General features: G+C 43.0%; 1 protein-coding gene across 1 annotated transcript in view; it reads right to left on the bottom strand.

The window, feature by feature from the left end:
* The window catches only part of LOC307170272 (NACHT, LRR and PYD domains-containing protein 3-like), a 412,645-nt gene that overhangs the window by 309,631 nt on the left and 78,353 nt on the right, over positions 1 to 24,661 (bottom strand). The gene's annotated exons all lie outside the window — the stretch shown is intronic.

Here is a 24,661-nt window from a genome sequence, read left to right as displayed (position 1 = left end):
TCTGTTAAATCTAAATAAGACCGTGTGTAGATGTATGACAGAAATAAAGTCAAACTGGTAAAATAATAAGTGCAATAATGGCTCGAAGTCAGTAGTTCTTGTGTTTCTCTTTCTTCTGTTCTTGTTTCTCTTTCCTTCAGTGAGTCTGCTTGTTATCATCAGGTGTCACCACTAATGGCCAATCATCACTTAATTAATCACTTAATTATCTCATTAACTTCAACACTGCTTCAGTGTTAACTTAATTACCTCATTAACTTCAACACTGCTTCAGTGTTAACTTAATTATCTCATTAACTTCAACACTGCTTCAGTGTTAATTTTAACACTGTAGAGTGGGACCATATGTGCTCTGAGCAGTGTTGATTTAACACTGGGGTTTTTACTGTGCAGCCTTCTTTAAAGTCTTGAGTTTGTGTCATGTAATAAAGGCTTGTGTGTCTCAGACTTGCACAGAGTCATCGTGGTCCTGCTGCCTCTCAGCTGGCGCTGCTGGTGTTTGGGGGCATCTTCGGTCTGGTGGCGTCTTTGGCTCAGAGCTTCTCTCTCCTCTCCTGCATCGCTGCACACTTCCTCGTCTGCAGTGAGTGTCATGAACAGCTGCATTACCCGTCTACAGACAGACAGCAGCTGAAATGAAGTGAGGTCTCAGTGGAGTTTGTGTTGTTGTGTACGGGTCAGTGAGAGATGTGTTTCGGGGATCAGTCAATGCCACACATGGATATAAATCACAATGGGAAAGAAAGAAAACACAAAATGTCCGGCGCTCCAGCTGAGTGCAGCTGTTAGGTGAACTGGACACACAGAGAGAGCGTTTAAATACATATGGAGGTTTTTAGCTCAATAATAAATATACTCAAAGCCTGCAGTAATGAAATGCAGTAATATTGAAAAGATCTATTTGATGTGTTTAAAGTTTTTAGAGGATTTATCCTTTTCAGAATCAGATTATGTTCCAGGGACACAAGTATGTTACAGCACACATATGTGAACCGGGAATGTTTGGTTCGGCACGTATATAATAATAGTTATAATATTAATCTCATGACAGTAGCCTGATAGCCATATATTGCAAAACAAATGCACTGAAAAATAAAGAAAACTTTCATAATTAGTTTTGTACAAATTTTTAAACTTGAAAGAGATAAGCACATGATCTTTTATTTTGACGGAAACTGCATCAAGCTTTTATTTTGGCGGAAAACATGGATAAAAACGCGTCTCATTAAAGTTCTAGTAAATTTCTGTAATCATCAACAATGCAGATGTGGAAATAATGCGTAACTGGGTTATGGGTTCCTACACTCATAGCCAAAGTGTTTTGAAAGTAGTTCTGCTTACCGCGGACTCTAGTCTACACTTTCTCATCTCTCTCCTGATCCTCCTCATCAGCCACTGGAGGTGATGAAGGTCCTGCTGCTGCAGAAAACATATATATTTTGACACATTTTACAGCGTCTGCTTGAAGGGCCTGTATCTATTTTTCACGCTATTTCTCTGTACATTCCTTGCGTTTCTTCTTCATCTCTCAGACTATTTTGACAGATACACACTTGACACTGCACGCTCACTCAAAGTCCAAAGGGGGAGGTGTTTAAAGATGTGATTGGGCCAGCCCAGTGTCAATCAAGAAAACAACCAATGGGCCGCTGATATTCGGGTTTCATGGGCCGGTCTGCCAGTGGGAAAAAAACTAACGCTTACTTTTTTTTGACCAATGCATTACACCGGCACTAACCCAGCGCCGTCAATTAAACAAAACAAAACGAATGGGAATGATGTACGAGTTTTATGGGCCGTAAAAAAAAAATATATATATATATGAGATGTATCGGCCCAAAAAGCACGTCGGCCCACCGGGCATTTGCCCGGTATGCCAGATTACCAGTCCAGCCCTGCGCAGTAGTGAGCGCGCCAGAGAGAAATTCACATTACGGATTGCATAAGCAGAGAGCAGTTTTCTTTTCTTTTTTTTTTTATTGTTTTGTTTAAAAGTAGACATTTCATGATTTCTATTTCTCAGGTCTGTGAGGCAAGTAGCTTATACGCTTTCGGTTCATTTAAGAGACGAGCCTCAAGTTCACGTGCCCGCGCCTCCGTGTCGTGATTATTGCCTGCTATATTTACCTCTTATTTATTAAATCGGAAATTGGTTGATGAAACATTGATTAAAATTAAGATACAATTAATACGAAATGAAATTCACTTTAAAGAAAGGTTTTCTACATAAACAAACTCAATGAAATTGTCAAAATAATATCTGCCCACTGCATTTGTCTCCCGATATTCGGGATCATCTTATCTTATTCATGCTTTTCACTTTTCATATAATCAACATGAAATTTAAAAAAAATATATTATTTTATTTAAACATGAATATGAAACTAAATCGTTTTTAATGACAGGGCTACAACACATACAGTACAGAGAAATTTAATGTCGGAGGCGCATTGCCGGTGAGCATGTGGAGGGGGAGATAGGCTACGATTTTCGATCATTTATCGAATATTATTTTGCTTGATATGCCAATTCTTAATATTTGGTGTTTTTAATGTCTGTTTGAGATCTCTGTGAAAGTTTTAATTGTAGGTTCGTGGCCCTGAGTGTCGCGATTTCGGTTTCATTTCGCATATAGCCTACTGCCCTTATAATCCGTTTTTTATTTAAAAGAAAGACCGTATATGTTTGTAGGCCTATATTTATAGGGCAATTTATATACAATTTATATACACAATATACTAAAATATAATTAATATCATTTTATTGCATTTGTATTAGTTGTTTGAAGAGTAAAAAAAAAAATCGGTAGGTCTTAACACAAGTTCACAACCGGCAAGTCGGTCGGACTAAAAAGGGGAAAAAAAAAGAATTGGGTCGGTCCTAAATTGACAGGGTCGGTCGGGTTACGGCAAACAAGAATATTTTTAAGGACAGCCTGACTAAAACACATATTTGCGTATGTGTAATGGTAATTTAGACTTACAAATATTGCACATATTTTTCATCCGTTACCCGCCCGCAAGGAGTTCATTATCCGCCCGCGTCCCCTCCCGTGAATTTTAGGAATGTCACAATCCACCCGTTTTAGCCACTTTTATGCGGGTACCCGACCCGTTGCAGGACTCTGCCTCTCATGTCTTTTCAGATCTGCTGAGCGACTGAATCTCATGTCACAGTGTGAACACATGTAAGGTTTTTCTCCAGTGTGAATCCTCTGGTGCAGTTTTAAACAGTTCGCTGTAGTAAAAAGTCTTCTCACACTCAAAGCACATGTGCTCTCTCACAACAGTATGAACTTTCTTATGTCTATGTAAATATAGCAGCCGTGAAAAACTCTTTCCACACACAGAACATGAATGTGGCTTCTCCTCCGTATGAACTGCCAGGTGTGTCTTCAGGACTGATGCCCTACAAAATGTTTTGTCGCATTGATCACATGTGAATGGCTTCTCTCCGGTGTGGATCATCATGTGTCTCTTAAGAGAACCTTTGTCTGTGAAACTGTTTCCTCATTGATGGCATACATGCGGCTTCTCTCCAGTGTGGATCCTCATGTGTAGTTTCAGGTCAGCTTTAAAAGCAAAACTCTTTCCACACTGATCACATGTGTGCGGCTTCTCTCCAGTGTGGATCCTCTCATGTGCTTTCAGACTTGAAGACTGATTGAATCTCTTGTCACAGTGTGAACACTTGTAAGGTTTTTCTCCAGTGTGAATTCTCTGGTGCAGTTTTGCTCACTGATATAAAAGTCTTCTCACACTCAAAGCACATGTACTCTCTCACACCAGTATGAATTTTCTCATGCACAGCAAAATCCCCAGAGTTAAATTAACTCTGTTCAGAGAACATTTGGTCCCTCTCTACAGAGAGTTAAAATAACTCTGAATCAGAGTTAAAGTTAATGAGATACTTAAGTGATTAATTAAGTGATGATTGGGCATTGATGATGAACACCTGCTGTCAACAAGATCTCAGCAGAGGAGGATTAAACAACTCCATAAACAGCATTACCAGCTTCACTTATTACTAACCAGACTGACTTTATTTCTGTCAGTAGTCTACAGAAGTTCTTATTGAGAATTAACAGAGGTTTAGATGTTGACGATTTATTGAAAATGTATGATCACCAGTATGGTGATGAGTGTTTCCTTCAGTTGGGCAGTTTGACTCTTATTGCGAGTTTGTGGTTTTTGTAACAGTTTTTATCAAAACACATAATTTGATCAGCTGATCAGGTGATGTAGTTTTTTAACAACAGACAGTAGAAAAATGCTTTTATCTCATGACTGTCTAAAAGTGATTATTTGATGTTAATAGATTATATTCACTAACAATACTCTCTAGCCAAAGATCGCACATTCTGAATTTATATTTTTAAAATACATTATAGGTTTTTTTTTTTTTTTAGACAAAAACATCAATAATCAGCATATGAATCTCAACAATGGTGACATGCTTCATGCTGCATTGCATGCTGGGAGCCACAATAGTATAAAACTCATGGCTCCCAGGATGCATTGCGGCATGAAACATGTCACCATTGTTGAGATTCATATGCTGATTCTTGATGTCTGTGTCTTTGAAAAAAAAAATCTCCCATTATGCATTTAAAAAATTCTAAATGTCCAATCTGTGGCAAGAGTATTGTTAGGGAATATAATCTATTAACATCAAATGACCACTTTTGGACAGTGATGATATAAGCGCATCATTCTACATTTTGTGTTTGAAAACTAGATCACCTGAACATCTTTGCTTCTGGCTTTCTTTGGAACAAATTACGTGTTATGGTAAAAAACTGTTACAAAAACCACACAAAAAATTCACAAAAAAATAAGCTAAGAGTCAAACTGCCCAACTGAAGGAAACACTAATCACCATAATGGTGACCAACCATTTTCAATAATCGTCAACATCTAAACCTCTGTTAATTCTCAATAAGAACTTCTGTAAACGTATGACAGAAATAAAGTCAGTCTGGTTAGTAATAAGTGAAACAGTGTTGCCAGTATTTTACTGTAAAAAACCCCGGTAAGGTCTAACAGTGTAGACTTTTCCTTGCACTGACTTCCATTCATGCGCATGTGAAAGTGGGACACCAGAAACACAAGCTCAAGTGAATAACCCTGTGAGAAATAACACACTTTTAGCATTCAAGTGGAGTGGATTGTTTATTTAAATTTTTTTTATTATTATTATTATTTGTTATATGTTGAAAGTGTAGAGTGGCTGCGGCTTTAACTAGTTTTAAATTAATATGTTTTATTAGCATTATCTGTGTCCTACATGTTTCACTCAACCCTGTTACTCCTGACATGATTTTCCTCCTTTTACAGTTTTTCGCGATTGCTTAAACACATTTCTTGAAACTATGGCTCGTATTCTCAAAACTATAAACACAAATCCATAACGTCTCACCCAATTCCCCAAACATCCTATTTTCAGGTCAAAATGAAGCTCTACACTCAAAACCATTCACTCTTGCTGAAAAACCAAACTTTGACCTCAAACAGGACACACAAGCCCTCAGAATCACACACACTACAACATAGTCTAACACACTGGTGCAATAAATTCAAAACAACATTTCCAAAACTAAGATGTTTGTGACCATCATATGACAGTAAAAGAGCACACACAAACCTTACTCTAATATGAAAGTGTATTGGAATGGTAAAGAGTGTTACACTAAGACGTGACAGGAGGCCCTCCACTCAAGGATACAATATGATGGATATGTCTAAGAATGTTCCACATGTGGTTGAAATACCATCATTGGCCTAGAAAGATAACATTCTGGGAGTCAAGACTATAAAGGAGAAAGGATGCCCTCCCTTCACTGTCACTCTCTATAATCACTGTGTGTCTGTATGACTGCTGGCCTTTTCTTGCTAGAAAATACACCTCATCAAAGACTATTGGAAATGTTTGTCTCTTATTCAGTGATAGAATTTTGTTTGCCACCACTCCTCCCTGAAAGTTCTCGAGGCGACGGTAAAGCGACTCAAATTTGGCCTTACTCGTAGCCCAGCCTCCCTCATAGTCATACCATTGACATGTGCAACTAGAGTGGCTTGAATTTCATCTGAGACTGCTTGTCTTCTTGCTCTTCGTCGTCCTCCTCCTTCTTATCCCTCCTCGATCTCTTCCTTCATTTAATTTAATTGTATCAATAAATTCCACTAGAAACAAACCTTGTTGTACACTCAAAAAAAACAAGTAATAAAAACTCAGTGAGTGTTTTAGCGCAATTTTCTGACGTCATGGGATCACAACACTAAGAGATAGTAAATCTTTTTTTTTTTGTGTGTGTGTGTGCGTTCCCGAGATTAGACCTTCCTTAACATAATGCCGAAAACCCGAAGTCTCTAGGTGGTCTGGTTGAGGAGGAGATAGAAGTGCAAGATTGGTGCGCACAGACAGAACAGAAATCATGAGTTAACAATCGCAATTTTGTCCGTTGGAAAATTGCGCTAAAAATTGTGTCTAAACATAAGATTTATGTATTTGAATTGCATGTAAAATTCCCATGCATTTGGATTACATAGTTTTAACATAAACCAATCAATACTCCTGAATGTGATTCATATTTTTAAGTCATATATAAATGAAACAGATAAGATTTATGTAATTGTATTAATAAACTGAATGTGATTTATATTTGTCAGTCATATGTAAATGAAACAGGTAAGATTTATGTAATAGTACACAGAAAAACACCCATGTTAAATTAACACTGCTCAGTGTTCATATGTGTGCACACTACAGAGTTAAAGCGGTGTTGAAGTTAATGAGATAATTAAGTGATGATTGAGCATTAATTATGAACACCTGCTGTTAACAAGCAGAATCACTGAAGGAAAGAGAAACACAAGAACTACAACTGACTTCAGCCACAGTCTTAGATGAAATCAACTGAAGAGAAAAGAAGACATTAAATCTGTGAAGATCTCAGCAGAGGAGGATTAAACAACTCCACAAACAGAATTACCAGCTTCACTTATTACTAATCAGACTGACTTTATTTCATTTCCGTTTGACTTTGCTATGACTTTGACACATGCTAACCATGTCACTAGAAGTCAACAAAACAATAATTCAAACTAAGTAAGTTTTGATTAATTCATACAAAATGTCAGGACAGTATGACAAAAATACATCTCATGAAAAAATGTACTTTCATACCTCCAAAACAAGTTTTGTTCAATAAATGCAGCAGCAGATGTTGAATATGTCTACTGTCATCTTGGTGGGGGGAGGGTCTAACTGTACGTTCACACCGCCGCCGGCGGTATATAAAATTCGCTCTCGCCACCCTGCCAACGACGTCGGAGAAAGATTCGGGGACGCTCTGATGCTCTGATGTAGATCAAAGGCGTGATCATTTATATTTTTACTTTATTTAAAGGGCCCGCAAAGAAAATAAGCATGTTGATCAGTATTTGTGCAGACTGGCCACACGCAGGGTATAAGTTAACCTCATGAAATCTTTAAAATGTTAACGTAAGAAAATGACCTATGGAAAGAACTTAACAATTATAGTTATTTTGCTAACAAAATAAATTCCATTTGTGTGGTGTGGCTTTTGTGTTCATGGTCAACTGCGAGTCAACATGCAGTTTATAGGACGTTTACTAAACTTGGTCTTTAAATAACAACAGAAATAATTAACTTCTCCTCCATTTTGCTTGGGAACTAATATGGTCGGAACCAATGTTTACAGGATTGCGTTCTCTGGAATCCTCTCAGGCAGAGGACTTCTACATTCTGATTGGTTGCCGCCGAACCGCGTCATAGCTTATTACCATAATGTTGACCTGACTTCAACTCTCCTCGCCGCTCTCACCGTCCAAGATGCGCCACGCCTCCCTCGCCGGAGCTCGCCGCCTGAACGCACATTTAACTGTACATGTGCAGTATGTGTGTCATCACTCTTGCTTGTTTCTGATTGGAGAAAAATTACATGTTGCAAGTGCAACCATCCCCTGTTACAACTGTCCCCGGTCTCCCCTACTTATATCCACATAAAAAGACCTATCCACAATAATAAATGCAATGATTTAGAATGTAAGTCAAAGCTCAGTAATAAAAGCAGGATCAGTTGCTGCTCCCTGCAGGACACACAGAGCACATCTCATTTCACACCCATCACAGAGGAAATAACTATTCTGAGAAAGTGAATGCATTACAGCAGTGGTTTTCAAACCTGTCCTGGAGTACCTCAGCACTGGACATTGTGTGTCTCCCTAATCTGACACACACGTCAGGCCTTGCAGTCTCCACTAATGAGTTGAGTCAGGTGTGTTAGAAGAGGAGGACAACATGTGCAGTGCTGGGGTAGCCTACTCCAGGACAGGTTTGAAAACGTACTCGGTTACTAACGTAACCTTGGTTCTCTCTAGAAGAGGGAACGAGTACTGCGTAAGAGTATCTTACGCTAGGGGAAAATCCTTTTTCCGCGAGATATTGAAGCCAAAAATTATCCTTAATTTTGTAATAATGCAAAACGCGTTGCGGCAGCATACAGACATAGGCGAGACAGCTCGCGCGCCTATTGGCTGTTCTGCGGCAACTGCAGCAGCCTATCGAGCGAGGCCTGGCGTGACGCCAGACCCAATGAGGGTGCTTCGCGCCCGCTGCGTCACGTCCTGCCGAAACGGGCGTGGTCTAGGCCTATAAATACGGCTCGTAGGCAGCTATTATCTGTTTTTTTCATCATAGAAGCAACCAGAGCGTGCGCATGCACGGCAAGATACGCAGTACTCGTTCCCTCTTCTAGAGAGAGCCGAGGTTACGTTAGTAACCGAGTACGTTCTCTTACGAGAGGTCTCTCGTACTGCGTAAGAGTATCTTACGCTAGGGGACCCAATGCAAAACGCCGTGCATGCTGAGATCTGACACCAAAGGCCCAAGGGCGAAAGCCCGGGGCTCATATAGTGCATAATCACTCAGGGAACTCACAGGGAGTTCGGGAAGAGGGAGAGGCGAAGCCGCACTCTTCCACATATGGCAGCGTCGCTTAGACGCGAATGCATCATACAGACAGGGCGGGGTACGGCCTGAACTGATGGGAAAATGTGGGTCTTACACAGTCTGCCCGGGCACGTCTTGTGCTACTGCTTTCCACTGTCGATTATGAGCTGTGCTCAGTAGACGCAGCATTCTGAGCTGATAGCATCAGGTCAGATAATACTGGTTAACTAGACCGACAGCAGCCTGGCCTGCAAGGCGGGAACCTCTAGGTTATAGAACCTTATAAATGTAGACGGGGAGGCCCAGCCCGCCGCCGTACAAATATCTTGCAAGGCAATCCCACTCGACCAGGCCCACGAAGAGGCCATACCTCTCGTGGAGTGCGCTCTGACACCCAACGGGCACTGCATGCCCTTGGAGGCGTATGCTAGCGCTATAGCATCAACTATCCATCTGGATAGGCTCTGTTTCGACGCGGCCAGTCCCTTAGAATGCCCACTGAACGAAACAAAGAGCTGCTCTGTCTGTCTGAAAGCAGACGAGCGAGACACATAAGCTCGTAATGCCCTGACTGGGCAAAGGAGGCCCGCGTCTCTTTCCTCATCAGGGACCGGTAGGGCTGACAGGGAGATGACCTGCGCCCTAAACGGTGTGTTGAGGGATTTTGGAACATAACCGTGCTTAGGTTTGAGTATAACTTTTGAGTCATTAGGCCCAAATTCCATGCATGTCGCGCTCACAGAGAGCGCGTGTAAGTCCCCTATGCGCTTCACTGAAGCGAGAGCCAGCAGAAACACGGTCTTGAAAGACAGATGTTTCAGATCAATCGTCTGCAAAGGCTCGAATGGTCCACCTTTCATGGCTTCCAGTACCGTAGAAAGGTCCCATACGGGGACTGAGGGAGGTCTGGGAGGATTCAGTCTCTTAGCCCCTCTAAGGAAGCGGATGACTAAATCGTTCCTTCCTATTGACTGACCAAGCGTTGTTCTTGAGAACGCTGCTATAGCCGCCACATAGACTTTGAGCGTGGAAGGGGTCCTGCCCTTATCCAACAGCTCTTGCAGGAAGGAAAGCACCTCCGTCACTCCACAGTCTGTGGGTGACACATCACGGGCTGTGCACCAGCCTGAAAACACTGACCACTTCGAGGAGTAGAGTCGTCTCGTAGACGGAGCTCTAGCCTGCGTGATCATGTTTAATACTCCCTCAGGGAGTTCGACATGTACCCGTTGATGGCCCAGACATGAAGGGACCACAATTCCGGATGAGGATGCCAGATCGAACCGTGGGCTTGAGAGAGGAGGTCTCTCCTCACTGGTACTGGCCACAGGGCAGTGCTCGCTAACTGCATCACTACTGGGAACCAAGGCTGGTTTTCCCAGAGCGGCGCTACGAGCAGTACCAAGCATCCTTCTTCCCTGATCCGCTCTATCACCTGAGGCAGGAGAGAGACGGGGGGAAAAGCATAGAGCGGGCGGCGGGGCCATACATGAGCCAGCGCGTCCCTGCTCTTGGAGAAAAATTCCGGGCAGTGAGCGTTTTCTTGAGACGCGAACAGGTCTACTTCCGCTCTGCCGAATTTCTTCCACAGCAGTTGGACTGTCTGTGGGTGTAGAGACCATTCGCCTGCCGGAACATTGTTCCTGGACAGTCTGTCTGGTCCTATGTTTAGGAGCCCCGGCACATGCGCTGCCCTTAGCGAGCGCAGGTTGCGCTGAGCCCATACCAGGAGGCGTTCTGCTAGCCTGTACAGGTTCTTGGACCTGAGGCCGCCCTGGCGATTTATGTAGGCCACCACGGACATGCTGTCCGAGCGGACCAGGATGTGGCGGCCTTTTATGTGGGGACAAAAACGCTTCAGTGCGTTGTCTACCGCCAGCATTTCGAGGCAGTTTATGTGCAGGAGCTTCTCCCGTTCTGACCACTGGCCAAAGAACGGTCTGCCCTCGAGCAGCGCTCCCCATCCCGAGGTGGATGCGTCCGTGGACACCACCCTCACCCTCGAGGAAGTCCCCAGGCTTACACCTGATTGGTACCAGTCGTCCGCTTTCCAAGGTTTCAGAGCTGTGACGCACTTCTGATTGACCTTGAGGCGAAGCAGACCGGATGCCCACGCTTGGCGTGGGACTCGCGCTTTCAGCCAGAACTGCAGCGGGCGCATGCGGAGCAAGCCCAGCTGGAGCACTGATGATGCTGAGGCCATGAGACCCAGCATCTTCTGAAATCTCTTGAGCGGGACAGACGCGCCGCAGCGGAACGAGTTCGCTGTGCGCTGAATGTCTACCGCGCGCTGTGGTGATAGTCGCGCTATCATGGACAGCGAGTCCAGCTCTGTGCCCAGGAAAGATATCTTCTGACTGGGAGACAGAGAGCTCTTCGCCCAGTTGACACTGAGACCCAGATTCTCGAGGTGATCAAGAAAAATGGTCGTGTGCTCTACGAGCACTGAGCGGGATTGCACTAGAATCAGCCAATCGTCCAAATAGTTCAGTACTCGCACGCCTCTCATTCTGAGGGGTGCGAGCGCCGCATCCATGAACTTCATAAATGTACGGGGTGCCAGGGATAAACCGAACGGCAGGACTGTGTACTGATATGCCTGGCCCTCAAAGGCGAATCTCAAATATCGCCTGTGACGTGACGCTATCTGTATTTGAAAATATGCGTCTTTCAGATCTATCGACACGAACCAATCTCCTTGGCGAATATGCGTGAGGATTTTTCTGGTCGTGAGCATCCTGAACTGTCGCTTCACAAGCACTCTGTTCAGTTGCCTTAGATCTAGTATGGGTCTGAGACCCCCGTCTTTTTTCGGTACCAGGAAGTATCTGCTGTATAGCCCTCCTTCGCTCTGAACTTGAGATAGAGGCTCTATGGCCCCTTTGTTCAATAGTTTCGTCACTTCGGCTCGAAGTAGATGTGCTACTTCTGCTTTTACCGTGGTCTCGACACGCGCCGCATAGCGGCGAGGGCGCCGGCGAAACTGTAGCGAATAGCCTCTCTTTATAATGTCCAGCACCCACTTCGAAACCCCGGGCAGCTTTGCCCATGCGTCTGCATGAATAGCTAGGGGTTGAATGCGAGGCGCGCTCCGTTCGCTTAGCAATGGAGAGACTTCGGTGTGCTGTAACACAAGCGTTGCGCTCGTGACATTTGAGGCATGGGGCGCGCTGATAACAGCGGGCAGATTGCCCGCGCTCGACTCCTCTGTGGCGGTCAACCGCGAGGGGGAGGGCTGGGCGAGTCCCGTAGGAACTGTCATGTCTATGTGTGGGTGTGGGCACGGGACAGCGGGCACATTTATCACACTGAAAACGTCATTCGCTTGAGTGAAGCGAACGCACGCTGGTTTCGTTTTTACAGAAACCGTGAGACATGCATAACATGGTGTTTGTGGGCACTGGGTAGTGGGCACATTCACCGTGTTTGAAGCGCAATCGATCTGAGTCGATTTTATGTGCGCGGGCCCTGAGTGACAGGCTGTGCTTGTGTGTAGAGATGGGCACTGGGCAGTGGGCATTCTTACTACACATGAGACATCATCGGCCGTGGCCGGGACACCAGAAAATACGCTTTCTTGGGGATTTATCTGGGTAGCCGTGAAAACGGCATTTGTGTGCAGGCAAGCGGGTGACAGAACCGGCTTGTTGGCTGCAGAAAACACTGGAACAGTCACATTTGCTGGAACTGGACGAGCGAATAACTTTGGTGGGAGTCCGGCCGCGGCGGGACTCGAACACCGTCGTTTTCCTAGACGTGCTAGGACGACTTCGGGACCTCAGGCTTTACCACAATCCTGGGCCGCGGGCCACGCATGGCGGGGCGGCGGCCGGATGAGCGGGAGCGCAGTCTCGCGCTTCGAACCTGACGGCGCTGCGAAGTGGCGGCAGTGGACGGTGGCTGTGGCTGTGAGCTCTGTGCAGACGGTTTCGCACGGCCTGCTGCAGAACTGGAGCGCTTCGGGAGGAAGTGCTTCATAGCCTGTGACGCTTTCTGTACCTCTGCGAATCTCTCCGCAAAATCCTTGACGGAGGATCCAAAGAGGCCAGCGGGAGAAAGCGGGGCATCGAGGAACGCGGTGCGCTCGGACTCGGCCATTTCTGAGAGTGTCAGCCACAGGTGTCTCTCAGTCACGGTGAGAGAAGCCATACTTCGTCCAATGGCCTGTGCTGCGGACTTAGTGGCACGGAGAGCGAGGTCCGTGGCGCTTCTGAGGTCCGGCACACAGATCGCGTCAGGTGCTTTCTCGTCCAGCTTTCGGAGGAGATCGACCTGGAAGATCTGCAACGTGGCCATGGTGTGCAGCGCTGACGCAGCTTGCCCTGCGGCGGCGAAAGCGCGGCGGAGCAAGCTTGACGTGGTGCGGCAAGCTTTAGAGGGAAGGGCCAGCTTAGCGCGCCGCCCAGCGGAGGGCGGGCATAAGTGGGCCGCTATCGCCTCTTCGACCGGCGGCAGCGAGAGGTATCCCCTGTTCTTGGCATCGTCAAGTGCAGAGAATGCCAAAGAAACAGCGGGACGCACTCTAGCAGAAAAGGGGGCGTTCCAGGACTTAGCAACTTCTTCGTGTAACTCAGGAAGAAAGGGCGCTGGTTTGGACGCAGGCGAAGCGCGCTCCCCGGGCAGAAAAAAGCCATCCAGCCGGTTGTGAGCGGGCTGCTCGGGCGAAGACCACTCGAGGCCGAGGCTCGCCGCGGCCTGTGCAAGTATCCGCATGAGCTCCGTCTCGATGGATGCTCTCCGTCGCGATGGATGCTCTTTTGCCTGACGAAGCGCGGGCAGCGGGCGCGAGATCCTCAGAGCTCGCCCAATCCTCACTGCCTGACGCCCGGATAGAGCAGGAATCATCTTCTCCCAGCAGGGCTTCCTCATCAGCGGCGTCGACGGAAGCGGCGGCAGACAGCGGCCGCTGTCCGTCAGGAAGAGAAGCTGACGAAGCCGGTGAAGCAGGCGGGCGAACCGGCGAGCTTTGGCGGCTGGGGGAAGGTTCCGGGACCCGCTGGGCACGGCGCTTTTTACGGCGCGACACCGCGGCGGGCGGGGGAGCAGTCTCGGTGAAGAAAGCCAGGCGAGTCCTCAGAGTCGCCATGGGCATCAGCTCGCAGTGAGGGCAGCCACCGTCAGCGAGCGTGAGAGCTGCATGTTCCTCACCCAGGCAGGAAGCGCAGATAACATGGCGGTCCCCGTCGCTGAGTGTGGCTCTGCACGAGCCGCAGGAAGGCATCTTGAAAAAGACGCTAGCTCTTTTAGAATGTGTGTCGCGGCGGCGACACACACACACACACAGAGTACAGAGAATGAAAAGGATATAGGCGCCGGAAAGCGCAGCAGGAAGGCAAGGAAGGCGGCGCGGCCAGCGACTTCAGTGACTTGTCCCGCTGAAGGTGCTCTCTCTCAGACGGCGCGGCTTCTTCTCCAGCTCCAGCGATGCGTGTGCTTCGCTTGAAGGATGAAAAAATCAGATAATAGCTGCCTACGAGCCGTATTTATAGGCCTAGACCACGCCCGTTTCGGCGGGACGTGACGCAGCGGGCACGAAGCACCCTCATTGGGTCTGGCGTCACGCCAGGCCTCGCTCGATAGGCTGCTGCAGTTGCCGCAGAACAGCCAATAGGCGCGCGAGCTGTCTCGCCTATGTCTGTATGCTGCCGCAACGCGTTTTGCATTATTACAAAATTAAGGATAATTTTTGGCTTCAATATCTCGCGGAAAAAGGATTTTCCCCTAGCGTAAGATACTCTTACGCAGTACGAGAGACCTCTCGTAAGAGAACCACTGCACTACAGGAATACAAATATCAGGATTTCTAATGATTAATATTTTGATCAGACATTCAGTTAAAAATTTCAGTCTTTTTCTTTATAATAAGTATATGGTATACAACAACAAGTAATAATAATAGGCCTACATATTGTTATGATGTTGATATTGATCAGATGACGGAGACAGGAAGTGAAGCTGACATTGGATTGCAAGGGCTGTTTACAACACTGTTTTCAACTAAAAACTTTTTTATGCGCTATCATTATCCAATGACAACAGCGTTTTGGGGGCCTGAAAACGCAAACTTTTGAAAACGTTTTTCAAAGTGGATGTTTTTGAAAACGGTCTCCGTGTAAACAACAAAAACGCGAATCTCTGAAGACGATGACATCATGCACATGCGCATCTCGTGTTCATAGTGTTTCATTGCCATCTACTGGCCTGGCAGCAGAATACAGTGTTTTTATCCGTTTTCACGGATCCATGTGAATGGGGAATGTTTTGACAATGATGTCGTCTGTACGCGGAAAACTTAATGGGAAAACTTCTCCGTTTTAAGCATATCGTTGTCGACGTGTAAACGTACCCTTTGAATGCGTCCTCCGAAGGCAACGTTTATCAGTTTTCAGACACAGCCGCTGTATTTCTTGCTCACTCTTGCCTTGCAGTGAATTAGCCACAGATGAAACCCATATAAGGAAGAGCACTGCTTTAGGGAAATTCACTTCTCCCCTCCACCAGACTTGTGTGTAGCAAAAGTTATTGAGGGTGGACACCTGTGTGTTATTAGTAGTATGCACACTTTGTGGTTTTGCGCTCATGTGACTTAACAGTGTTGTGGCATTTTTTTTTCTATCAGGTATAGTAACTTTTATTTGAGCATTGTTGTATCGGTATAGTATCTCTCATGAGTTATTTGTTTTTGTTTTATCGGAAGCTGTGGGGAGAGGGTGGCGCTTTCTTTTGAAATACTAAATGTTTATCCCTGTTTTTTTGTTTAGTTAGGGAGTAGAGGGTAGTAGAAGTAGTTCCCTTCTTAGTTGTTAGTAACCTCTGTTTGTTAGTTTGGCCAGGCTCCCTCCTGAAGACATTAATCACTTCCTTTTTCTTCTTCAGATGTGAGTCACGGTCCAACAGGTCCATGTGTCTTTATATAGACACACAAAAACAATGTTTTCTGTGAAATCACATGACATACCTAAAAGTAAAACTCTCTCTCTCTCTGGTAAAATATTTAACCATGTACTTATATTAAAATCGCAAACATTTTAAATTAAAACTTACAATTGACAAAAAACAGTCGACTCTCATGCCTTTTCTTTTGCATTTAAATCGTATATCAAAACTATATAAATATATATATATATAAAAAAAAAAATATATATATATATAAACAAAAGTTGGGTAACCCTCCCCCTAGACTAAAAAAAGTTGGATGACCCTCCCCTCAACAAAGAATAAAAAGACATGACCCTCCCCTATTTTCCTTCGGTGGTCCATTCCATTCCATTCCGTTTGTTTGCTTTAAGCCGCATGATACATTGTCGTACATAAGTCGTACACACACTGTGCAATTTATAACAGGCCTTTACGACTCTTGCTTGTCAGACTGTACGAACATGATCATTGCTGTAAGCCATGTCACACTGTAAGATCTCAGTTTTCATTAATATCAGACAGTACGGCAGTCAAGACACCTTAAAAATGGATGCAAGCAAAAAACTTGTCCGTAGTTTTACATCATCAATCAATGACATGTCCGTTCACAGTGACCTGCGTTACACAAAGGATTGAAATTGTGGCTACAAAGAAATATCTAAAGTTAACTTTAGTCTCGGCTTGTCTTGAAAAACTATTGAAAAGACAATTTGACGGTCGTCATAGGAGAGTCACACTGCAGGACTGTGAGTCAAATCTTCTGACACTGCCAGAATTTCGTCTGAGGTCAAATTTGATCGCAACAGTCATTAACAATCTGTCGGTGAACATGTCAAACTAATGATCAAAGACTTCAGATTTTAGCCCAGGATCAGGGGAATCTTTTAGGATTTGCAAAATGTGTCTCAGGCGGCCAAAATCGCGATCAAAAGTGTGATCTTTAGCTGTACTCTTGACCCTTGACTTTTGTTATGTTGCTTCTTTTTCAGCAATTGCTGATGTTTTCAGAAAACAATTCTGCATTGATAAAGCAGATCAGCATGCCTGCTTTAATGGTCAAATGACTGCATTAAGTGCATATTTCCACTCCACTAAGTTGTCTACCAACAGGTCTGCAGGACTGACTCAATCACGGCTGCCATGTCACTGAGGTTTTTTTTTTTTTTTTTTCAAAAAGAGTATATTTCTGAAAAAAAGTACTTTTAATAACTACTAATACTGCATTGGGGAAAAACTACTAAAACCTTAGTTAAGCAAAATTATCTTATATAGTATACCCTAATGTACTTAAAGTATAGTAATCGATTATCGAGTTCACGCGCATAGGTTTAGTTACCTATGATCACGCGCGTGAACTCGACAATCGATTACTATGGACTTCGACCGAAAAAAGGAAGAAAATACAGGTATGTGCGCTGGCTGAAATAACATCATATTTATTAATATCTTTCACATCTACTGCAGTCAGATTCACCCGTGATCACTCTGAAGGAATCACTCACATTAGCTGTGCACTTGTAATGACACATCAAGGATGTTAAGAGGCTAAAAGCAGGTTTAAAACTTGCCCCATTGAAGTCAACAGGGTGCAAATTTTAAAAAGAGGATAACATTTTTGATTTTTGTCGTTGTTCTCTGTATTGACAGCACTCCAAATTTACAAAAAAATGAGCTCAATGTTAAAATTGGCCGGAGTTCTCCTTTAACCTCAACACTGCTGAGAGTTTAATAGCTGAAAAAGCCATAGCAACATTTAACTTAATCAGGCTGCGATGTCAAGATTGCAATGCTGGAGTGTGTGTGTGCGTGTGTGTGCGTGTGTGTGCGTGTGTGTGTGTGTGTGTGTGTGTGTGTGTGTGTGTGTCTGTGTGTGTGTGTGTGTGTGTGTGTGTGTGTGTGTCTGTGTGTGTGTGTGAGAAAGAGAAGCAGGGGCGCGATCGAACAGTGGAAACATAAAAACATACTCCGTCATTTTGTTCATACAGGACATCATTAAAACGGCAAAGTGTTAGCCTACTTATATTTGTGTAAAACACAACATTGTGCTTTTGTCAAACTGTAAACTCTTGTCAAACTGTAACCTACAACTGTCACCCAACCAAAATCTCTCTCTCTCACACACACACACACACACACACGCACGCACACACACACACACACACACACACACACACACACACAGACACACACACACACACACACACGCTGTTTAAAAGCAAAAATTATCTCATCTTTTGGACATTCATCATATTGCATTGGTTTTCATTTCTTGTCCTAAAACAGAGCACTAATCTGTTTATTTTTAAGTTACACATTCTACATTTATTAAATAAAAAATCTAATGTGTTTTTAATGCTAGTATTATTTTATACAGAAATAAAATTATTTATTTTTTCAAGATGAGAATAAAGTTAAAGTTAATTCAAATTTTAAGAAAACAAATAAATTGAAATATAGATAAAATAAGCCAAAAAAGAGATTTAACTCAGACTAAAAAGTCAAACAATTATTAAATGCCCATGAGAAGGATACAATACTAAAGCAATAGATTGCAGTTAAGGCATGACCAATGGACAGTGAAATGCTCATTGGGTCAGACAAATACAGGTGGAGAAGAAAATATACATGTTAACTGCAAAAGAATTAAGAATTAAGGTGAAGAATTAAGTGTGAAACCATCAGGAACCCTTTAGTCTACAGCGCCACCATTTTCCAGAACTGCAACCTACCTGGAGTCTCCAGAAGAGCAAGGTGTCAGGATCTCAGAGACTTGGGATAGGCAAACAGTGGTTTTTAATTAATGTATATTTTTGAACACTTTGTATCTTTGTATAAGATTACAGTGAATAGTGTAAGGTTGACAATGAATTGAACACAAAAGTCATTGTCATTTTTTTTAGGAATGTTTTATTTGAAACAAAGACATTACATGGTATTCTTCCATATCTAAACAGTGAGATTGCTAGATTAAAAGTAACACACTTTGATAAACACATTCTTTGTCCCCTTTGTTCTGTCCCCTACCTGGTGTCCCAAAACCATGTAGATAAAGCCCAACTGCTGCCAGAGGAAGTCAGTGATGACACTGCATCCAAGGTTCGGGTTTTGCGTTCTGCATGGCCCAAATCTCCCAAAAAGAGTTTCCCATCTCCTACCAGTTGGATACCTCATATGCAGAAAGAACCAATACAACACAAAAAGCTGATCCTACCATACTAAGTTACTTAAGGTGCTAACGCTAGCCAACTTGCTGTATACTACATTTAAAACGACAAATAGCTTAACATTACCCACGTGTGTAGCATTCGGTACTTTGCTTACATTAGTTGTACAAATACTGATAGCGGTAGCTATTTTGATGGCGAACATATGCCAAGACCCATACATTCAGACTTTTTACAATGTTTCGTATAATGCTAGTGCTAATCAGTTACCTACCGTGCAGCCATACACTGTAGCCAAAAAACGGAGAAGTAACGTCCAAACTCCTCGCCACTGACCGGCCGCCGCGCCCGCGACTTCAGTTCGCATCCGGGTCTTCAGGCACCGGTTCAAATAATGACGTGATTGGCCAACTCAAGTTGACAATATAACAACACAAGCTTTGATTGGTTCTTACTCCGGCTAACATTTTGTGGTTAGCTAGCGAGATTATATCTATGTTATATTTTTAATGTGTCAAGTCAAGTCAAGTCATCTTCATTTATATAGCGCTTTTAACAATGTAGATTGTTTCAAAGCAGCTTTACAGAGATAAGCGTATAATTTAAGGTAACAGAGATTGTTTCGGCTTTACAGCAGAGTTAAGTTATTTCCATCTAAAGTTAGTTTTGATTGATTTGCTTCCGTCGCAATGATCATTTGTTATTAAATTAGGGGCCGCTAAGACGACACCATTCCCTCTACACAGACTTTAAACGCGAACCTGTGAGAAACACTGATGGCGTTCACATGAGCATTTAGAATTGGTTCTATAGTTATGTGCGTTTGAATATATGCAGGTTTGGAATTCCCTACAAGCCAAGCCTAAACAAAGTACTTGTCTTTCCCTATAAATTTTGATAAAGAATTTTATTTTATTTTGTTGCTTTGGGGTAGGAACGCGAAACGGATTTTCCCGACAACGCCTTATCTGTAGAGTGGTAGTGGGATCCTCCATAGGGAGAGACTAGTTGGCACTTCAGCACTGCGTTGTCATCGGTCCAGGCGAAGGTCCTTCGTCAGATCTGGATACGGCCTGGATCCGGCAGGCTGCAGGAAAACCTCGGGATAAACACAGACACTAAAATTAGCGTAGATGCCATTCTTCTCATGATGTAACGAGTACATCAGGATTTTTGGGAAGTGTTCCCGGTTCCGGCTGACCTAATCTATGCAGCCTAACATTAAATTATAGAAGTCTATAATGTATTATGTGAAAGCTAGGTCAAAGAGATGTGTCTTTAATCTGGCTTTGAACTGACAGAGTGTGTCTGCTTCCCGGACAATGGTAGGAAGACTGTTCCAGAGTTTTGGTGCTAAATAGGAAAAGGATCTACCGCCAGCAGTCGATTTTGATATTCTAGGTATTATCAACTGGCCGGAATTTTGAGATCGCAATAGACGTGAAGGACTATAATGCGTTAAGAGCTCGCTCAAGTACTGCGGAGCTAAACCATTTAGTGCTTTGTAAGTGATCAGCAATATTTTAAAATTGATGCGATGTTTAATAGGGAGCCAATGCAGTTTTGACAGAACCGGGCTAATATGGTCATACTTCCTGGTTCTGGTAAGAACTCGAGCTGCTGCGTTTTGAACCAGCTGTAATTTGTTTATTAAGCGTGCAGGACAACCACCCAGTAGAGCATTACAATAATCTAGCCTTGAGGTCATGAACGCATGAACTAATTGTTCCGCATTTGTCAATGAGAGCATATGGCGTAATTTAGATATATTTTTAAGATGGAAAAATGCAGTTTTACAGATACTAGACACGTGACTTTCAAATGAAAGATTGGTATCAAAGAGCACACCCAGGTTCCTAACCGACGACGAAGACTTAACAGAGCAGCCATCGAGTGTTAGACAGTATTCTAGATTATTACGTGAGGAAGTTTTTTGTCCAATAATTAGAAACTCTGTTTTTTCAGAATTTAGAAGTAGGAAATTACAAGTCATCCAATTTTTTATATCCGCTATGCATTCTGTTAATTTTGTGAATTGATAAGTTTCGTTAGGTTTTGAAGAAATATAGAGCTGAGTATCATCGGCATAACAGTGAAAGCTAATGCCATGTTTCCTAATGATATCTCCTAAGGGTAGCATGTACAGAGTGAACAGCAACGGTCCTAGTACTGAGCCTTGTGGTACGCCATACTGAACTTGTGATCGATGAGACATCTCATCATTTACTGCTACAAACTGATAACGGTCAGATAAGTATGATTTAAACCATGCTAGTGCAATTCCCGTAATGCCAACATAATGTTCTAATCTATTTAAAAGAACGTTGTGGTCAATGGTGTCAAATGCAGCACTAAGATCGAGTAACACTAATAGAGAGATACAACCACGATCGGATGATAAGAGCAAATCATTTGTGACTCTAACGAGAGCTGTCTCGGTACTATGGTACGGTCTAAATCCTGACTGGAAATCCTCGCAGATATCATTTCTTTCAAGAAAGGAACACAGTTGTGAGGATACTGCCTTTTCTAATATCTTTGACAGAAAAGGTAGATTCGAGATCGGCCTGTAATTGACTAATTCTGTAGGATCAAGTTGCGTTTTTTTAACAAGCGGTTTAATCATAGCCAGCTTAAAGTTTTTTGGTACGTATCCTAGAGACAAAGACGAATTAATGATATTAAGAAGAGGATCTATGACCTCTGGAAGTATTTCTTTCAGTAGCTTAGTCGGTATAGGGTCTAACATACATGTTGTAGATTTAGATGATTTAATGAGTTTAGTAAATTCTTCCTCTCCTATAGCAACGAATGAATCAAATTTTTCCTCAGGGAGACTACAATGCACTGCCTGATGCGATACTGTAGTAGACGGTTGCATAGTTATAATTTTGTCCCTGATATTATCAATCTTATAATTGAAGAAGTTCATAAAGTCATTACTGCTGTGTTGCTTGGAAACTTCTGGGCTTGAAGCTTTATTTTTCGTTAGTTTAGCCACCGTTTCAAATAAATACCTAGGATTATGTTTATTTTCTTCTAATAGTGTTGAAAAATAAGCAGATCTAGCAGCTTTTAAAGCCTCTCTGTAAGCAATAGAGCTCTCCTTCCATGAAATGCGAAATACCTCTAGTTTTGTTTTCTTCCAGTTGCGCTCCATTTTTCTAGCTGCTCTCTTAAGGGCCCGAGTGTGCTCATTGTACCACGGCGTTGGACTATTTTCTTTAATCTTCTTTAAGCGCAACGGAGCAACTGTGTCTAAAGTGCTGGAAAAGAGAGAGTTAAACGTTTCTGTTGTAATATCTAGTTCTTCTAAGGTATCTGAGATGCTGAGATGATGAAACTGATTAGGAAGATTATTAATAAAGCAATCTTTAGTAGCAGAAGTGATAGGTCTCACATATTTGAAACACGGAGTCGGCTTTGCAGCCTTGGCTAAATGCAAATTACACGAGACTAGATAATGATCTGAGATGTCATCGCTCTGCTGCAGAATTTCAACGGCATCAACATCTATTCCGTGTGATAATATTAGATCTAGAGTATGATTACGACGATGAGTAGGTCCTGACACGTGTTGTCTAACTCCAATTGAATTTACAATGTCTTTAAATGCCAATCCCAATGCATCTTTTTCATTATCGATGTGTATATTAAAATCACCAACAATTAGTACTTTATCTGCAGTCAATATTAATTCTGATAGAAAGTCCGCAAATTCTTTGATAAAGTCTGTATGGTGCCCTGGTGGCCTGTATACAGTAGCCAGCACAAATCTCAAACGTGATTTATCGTTTACACTATATATTTTTACATTAAGCACCAATGCTTCAAAAGAATTATATTTAAAACTTGATTTCTTAGTGGTTTTGAAACTATTACTATAAATTACAGCAACACCACCCCCTTTGCGTTTCGGACGAGGCTCATGTTTATAACAGTAATCTTGCGGGGTTGATTCATTTAAAGTAATGTAATCGTTTGGTTTTAGCCAGGTTTCTGTCAAACACAGCACATCTAGGTTATTATCTGAAATCATATCGTTAACAACGAGTGCTTTTGAAGTAAGCGATCGAATATTCAGCAACCCAAGCTTTAGCATTTGCTCATCTGTAATATAGCTGTTTTTTATTTGTTGAACATCAATTAAATTTTTAACCTTAGATGGGTTTAAACGTTTTTTGGATTTCCAAATTCGGGGAACAGACACAGTCTCTATATGATGATAGCTAGGTGAAAGAGGCTCTATGTGATAGGATTTATCTGACCTTGGTGACGCGAGGCCGCTAGCAGACGGTCGGTTTAGCCAGTCTGTCTGCTTCCTGACCTGAGCCCCAGATTGTCATGTTTGAGCTCTAAGACTATGAGCCATATTACTAGAGAGAAGAGCAGCACCATCCCAGGAGGGATGAATACCATCTCTTTTCAACAGGTCAGGTTTGCCCCAAAAACTTTTCCAATTGTCTATGAATTCTATATTATTAAGCGGACACCACCTAGACAGCCAACCGTTAAGCGAACACAATCTACTAACTATCTCATCACTCCTGCGAACAGGAAGGGGGCCAGAGCAAATTACAGTCCTTGACATCGTACTTGCGCAATCGTAATGTGCAACAATTGACATTGGAAACAAGCAGTGATGTGCTCAACAACAATTTATATAGCCAATTATAAAAAAAATAACCAGTTCCCTGGAGGAGATCTATCAAATTGAAAACTAAAGGAGAAAAACAGACTTGGCCCACGGCCTAATATCAAAGGGCGCATCTGATGCGCTCGGACCGGTCTAGACGGAGGATTGTTCTTGTCGCCAGGCAACTGTGACAGCTTTTTTATATTCAACTGGGTTTTATATTCAAACAGGGCTAAACCGAAAATACATGACCTGGCAGCGCCGGGGCTGAAACATCCTCACCATGTCCTCCAGTAAAATATAAAACATAAATTGACAATAGCCAATTCTGGCTCCATCGCTGTTTACTCAATTATATCAAATGAATTATCAGGATGGCAGCTGTCCTCTCACACTGTTGCTTGGCGCTAGGAGCGGTGATCAGAAACACCTGGTTGCACAATTAGGAAATCCTACGAAGGCTACATGGGGCGTCCTTCGAAGGACGCATCCTTGAAGTCTGCATACTCCGAAGGATGCAGCCTTCACATTGGGACACAGCTAGTGTGTTTGTCAAGCACATTTGCAACAGCAAAGAAAGCTAAAGTAAGACGAGATCAGGTGATGATGGTTTCCAGTTGATGGTTTTATAATCATTATCCATTCCTGACATCACATTGACGTACTGCCTGCTGGGCTGTAAATCGTTGGTTGTAAAAAAAATGTTATTAATAGTTTAGTTTGGATTAGAAATGCAATCCAATACAAATAGCAATTAATGAATTGTGATCTGAGGAGAGTTTCTGCAGTGGTTTAATTTTTTTCAAATGTGTTACACAAATAATTCAAAATTAATTAGATCATGCTGCTTTAAGTAATTAAGTAAATATCATGTTCCATGAAGATATTTTGTAAATTTCCTACCGTAAATATATAAAACATTTATTTTGTGTGTGAATACAGCACAAACAAACATAAATTGACAACTTTA

This window comes from Squalius cephalus (genome assembly GCF_949319135.1).
Source record: "Squalius cephalus genome assembly, chromosome: 1".
Lineage (NCBI taxonomy): Eukaryota > Metazoa > Chordata > Actinopteri > Cypriniformes > Leuciscidae > Squalius > Squalius cephalus.
Note: the sequence above shows the minus strand (reverse complement) of the source record. Positions and strands in the feature narration are given on the sequence as shown.